General features: G+C 34.0%; 1 pseudogene; it reads right to left on the bottom strand.

The window, feature by feature from the left end:
• Positions 1-2,315: 2,315 nt before the first annotated feature.
• Positions 2,316-3,807, bottom strand: LOC108372163 (putative nuclease HARBI1; annotated as a pseudogene).
• Positions 3,808-4,916: the final 1,109 nt, after the last annotated feature.

Here is a 4,916-nt window from a genome sequence, read left to right as displayed (position 1 = left end):
CAAAAAAAATTTAAAAGAGCTACTTTCGGTATAAATATAAATATGAAAGAACCTGTTAACTTTTGGATTCCTGCACGTCAAAGTGTGATCTTTCATAAATACAATAAGGCCCTGAGCGTTAATTCCCGTTCTGCGTTATCGTGAAGTGAAAAATATTTTCACCAATTCACCACATTAGCGATTCTCGTTTTGCGTTAAAGTGCCAACAGCTGATCGAATTGAAGTGAAGTGAAAACCAAATTAACGCCGAAAAAACTGCCGCGTTAAACGCAATTGCAAGCAAAATAAATCGAAAATGGAAAAAGAAATTCAACGTCGTGCAAAAAGAGCAAGTGAGGTCCAAAAGGAGCACCTCATTAATTATTTAGAAAATAATCCTGACCTAGCCAACGATAAGTAACTTTTCTACTTTTGCCGTTTTAACATTGCTTAAAGATTGTGTGTTTTCATAGATTTATAGGCGTAGACGGAGCTAAAACCCAACATAAAAAGTGGGAGATTTGGCGCAGATACTTAATGGACTGGGAGCAGCACAAAAGTGTGGAAAAAAGTGGAGAAAATTTTGGACCGACTTGAGGTAAAAATTATTCAAACCAATTACGGCATCCGATACATCTATTCCGATCCCTACGGTCATAACAATCGCATGTGAAGGAATCCGTCGGATAATACATGCCACTCACACGAACTTAATCCTTCACATTTGATTGTTATGACCGTAGGATCGGAATAGATGTGTCGGATGCCTAGGTGGCAAATGCAAGAGCATATGCCTAGGTGGCATCCGATGGATACCGTAATTGGCATGAATGTATTTTAATGAAAATAACAACGTCAAACATTTTCCTAAATTTGTTAATAGGCTCTCCACAAATCAAAATATAGTTCAATAAAGCAGCAGCAAGAAAGGAGTGGCGTAAATAGTATAATAAAGCTAACGAAAATGACAGAGTTTGAAAATAGGACTATAAATTTAATCTCAAAGGAAGCAGTGGATGGAGACTATTATCCTAAACTTGGATTTGACAAAATTGGTGAATACTTTAGAATAGAGATGTTCAAGATCTTGTGCAAATAGTCTTGGATTTGCATTTGCATTTCCAAATTTTGTGCTTTTTACCACGGCAACCGTTTTCATTTTAATTGTAATTTAGGAGTGCACCGAATGTGGAAATGCAAGAGCATAATATGCATATTATGCGCAAGATCCTGAACAGCCCTATTAAGTGTGTTCTTATTTGTTAGTATGTATGCTTATTAATGTATCTTTATTAATTCGAATTTCTTTAGGAAGAGGATTGCTTTATAGATCGAAGCCCTCCGTTGTTTGAAGAAGTTATTGAAGTGATACTACACAATTTATTCCGGAGAGTCAGACGGACGCATATCAAAACGATGCAATGCCCTCCACTCTGAATAGCAAAACGCCAAAGGTACTTCGGAAAACCAAGAAGCTTCAGACAAGAGAAAAGTTGTTTGTTGATGACGTAATAGTTTATGACGATTTTACCCACAACGAGAAAAAATAGTGTAGGCGCTAGACGAATTAGTAAGCTTGAAGAAAGATGATATGCCGTGAAAAGGGAAATATGCAACAGTCTGTTGCGTTCAACTTTTTGAAAAAAACAGCAATTATTTCATTTTGCTTTAATAATTAATATTGACTGAATACTTCACTTCACATTTTATTTATTTTAATCAAAATTGAACTCATAAATTTATTTAATGGCTAGTAATGGCACCATATTTAGACAAGCTTTAACTAAAAAAAAATGGTTCATTCTTTACAAACTCCGTGTAAATCCAAGTTTCAAGCCTTGCGCGTATATTAAAAAAAATCAACAAACGTTCGTAAAAAGTTCGAGAGTTTTTAATTAGATTTCCTAGAAAGATTCTGAGAATGCACTTTTGTAGTCCATTGCATTCTTGTTAGAATAAAGTGCAAGTTGAAGCTTATTTTTTATTCTACCAGAATTCAATGGGATACAAAGCTGCATGCTCAGAAGCTTTCTAGGGGATCTAATTAAAAAAGACTTGAACTTTTTACGAACGTTTGTTGATTTACACGGGGGTTGTTAAAGAATGAACTATTTTTTTTTTATATAAAAATAACCAAAATTAAATTTAAAAAAAATCATATGTTAAAACTTGCCAAAATATGGCACGGCTAAAATTTATTCGACCACTGTATGTACCGATACCCTTGACTATTCAAATTCGATTCAAACAAAAATATTGCCAACCCAGCCTAACGTGTAACCTGCATTAAATTATATTAAAGTTTCAAATATAAAAGAAAGTTATTTTCATTTTATTCACTGGCGAAAGGCTTCAATAATTCTTGCTCGTTGTCTTCGTGCCTCACTTAAAACATTGTCAAATGTTGGACTAATTTCATCGGCTATGTTTGTTCCAGATTCTTCAATCCTTTCGTTGAAAGGCACTCTAGCAGAATAAGACAATTGTGCAGTACGATACACGCATATATAATAATGCCTGATTTTTGTGGACTGTAAAAAGTACCCTTTCCTTGGATAGGAAACGAAATCTGCTCTTCAGCACCCCAATGCATCTTTCAACAATAGCTTTTGTTTTCTTATGTGCTATATATATATATTTCTTCGGCGTTAGATGCTGGTTCAGCGATTGAAGTCAACAGCCAAGGCTAAGTAAAGAATTATTAAGGTTTAAAATATCTTCAACAATTTTTATGAGCTCGAGGCCGTATTAAATGCAAACTTATTGTGGAAAAGCAACAATAATTTGAAAAAATGGTAGAAGTAAAAATAACAAAAAACAAATAACTTAAGGACGAGCACACCTAAAAGTTAAAAATTCTAATAATAGAAATATTAACAAAAAAACCAACTAAACCAGCAACCACATGATCAAGTGAATTGCAGCGGAATAGCTGCGCTTGATTGTAGTTGGCTTAGCAAAGTGAAATAGTGGAAAATAAGCAACAAGAATGAACAAGACAAACTTAGCACAGTGCGTAGGCAATTGGCTGAGTCAGTGGTGATCGTCGGTTCGAATCCTACTGAAAGAAGTCTGATGAGGAAATGTGGTGATTTCCGAAAAAGCTATCACTTCCACCATTTTTTCAAATTATTGTTGCTTTTCCACAATAAGTTTGCATTTAGGACGGCCTCGAGCCCATAAAAATTGTTGAATATAATTGTTATAAGGCCATAAAAATAACAAAAAACCAATAGTTTAAAATATCTATAAAAGCTTTTGAAATTAGAATGGTATACTTGTAAAGGATATCCGCTATCTCCAAAAAGCCAGAAATCACGTTCTCCTCTATCGAAATGTTGCTTAAGAGAGTCGTATACTTTCGAACTTCGCCAAATATAGGAGTCATGGGCTGTACCTCCAAATCTAGCACTTGCATTTAATATAAGGTGGTTGGCATTACATATAATTTGTACATTTTTGGAATGGCCACCCTTGCGGCAGTAGTAACATGTTCAATCTCTTTTTTTTGGTGCGCATATTGTTATATGAGTCCCATCGATTAAGCCTATTATTCCCGGAAATCCATGTTTTTCGAAAAATTGTATTTTCTTTGCATTGAATTCTTCACGTTTTGGGAATTTAACATATCGCTCGCTGAAAGCTACCAGTGGCAAAAAATCGAAGTTCGCACAAAACCTTTATATGGCTCGGAATGGCATGCAATTTACATGAGCCCTTGAGGAATGGTTTCAGTTCATTAATCAACTGAACGCATAGTGCCTTTGGAAATCGATATAATCGAGTCTTTGTATTATAATGGTTCCATTCGAGTTCTAGTTGTGCTCCCTAAAAATGTAAAAAAAAACAACAACATATACATCAAAATGGAAAAAAAACTATCAATTCGCGATTTTTACCTGAGTCGTTTCCGCAATCTTCTAGACAAATTTAGTACAAAAATTACAGCAGACATTTTGTAGAGGTTCGATAATAGTTTAAAATTCAATTTTATTTACACCATTGGTCAAAAAATATCATTCAGGGCCATTTCATAAGCTAGTCGGCGAGCAGTTTTCATAGCATAAATAAAAATCGCATTTTAGAGATTGATGAAGTGAAAACGTGAAAACATCAAGTGAAAAGTTTTTTTTTCATTTCACGATAACGCAGAACGGGAATCGACCCTCTGCTTACCTAAGTTGAATAATAATTGTAGAAGTTATGAGCACTTAAGTAGAGATACCTACAAAAAGTTTCTATACAAATTTATGATATGCCTGTTATAGAGTGCATACCTATTACTAAAATTTTGCATCGCTATATTTCAGAAATGGTAATCCTTAGGAAGAAAAATGTTATAACAAGGGAACAGATTTTTAGGACCTGAAAACCTGTAAAAACGGCAAAATAAAATATCGAAAAAGGCTGGAAAAGGCAAAATAAAATTGCGAAATAGGCAGGATATGGAACTAGAAATCGCAAAAAAGGCAAAAGAAGTCACTAATAAAGACAAAAAAGCGAAAAATAATCAATAAATACATTTACTTAAGAAATGTTTATATTAAATTATGTTTATATTAATTAACTTTGTACTTTGAATCTTTTACCTCGTTTATACCTACGCAAGAACCGCATTAAAAAAAATATGATTTGACTGTACACATATCTCTTTCAAGGTCAAAGCGTTTAAGTGTTGTTATAAACAAGGTAATTGACTATTTTCTCTTTTCGAGTTTTTAGCTCACAAAACTTTAATCTCTATAGTTGTAGTAACATTGAACCACAAAATTTATTTTGAAGTTTTCTGGCAGCATTTTCATTCGATTCTCGCGAAGAAAATCCTTGAATATACTAAACGTGCGCTCGACGCACACATGGGCCAAGCGTGCTCAAAATTCAATTAAAAATAAGTAAGAAAGTCTAAGTTCGGGCGGAGCCGAACATTAAATATCGCA

The sequence above is a fragment of the Rhagoletis zephyria genome, unplaced genomic scaffold (assembly GCF_001687245.7).
Source record: "Rhagoletis zephyria isolate East Lansing unplaced genomic scaffold, Rhagoletis_zephyria_1.1 Rzeph_scaffold_05501, whole genome shotgun sequence".
NCBI lineage: Eukaryota > Metazoa > Arthropoda > Insecta > Diptera > Tephritidae > Rhagoletis > Rhagoletis zephyria.
Note: the sequence above shows the minus strand (reverse complement) of the source record. Positions and strands in the feature narration are given on the sequence as shown.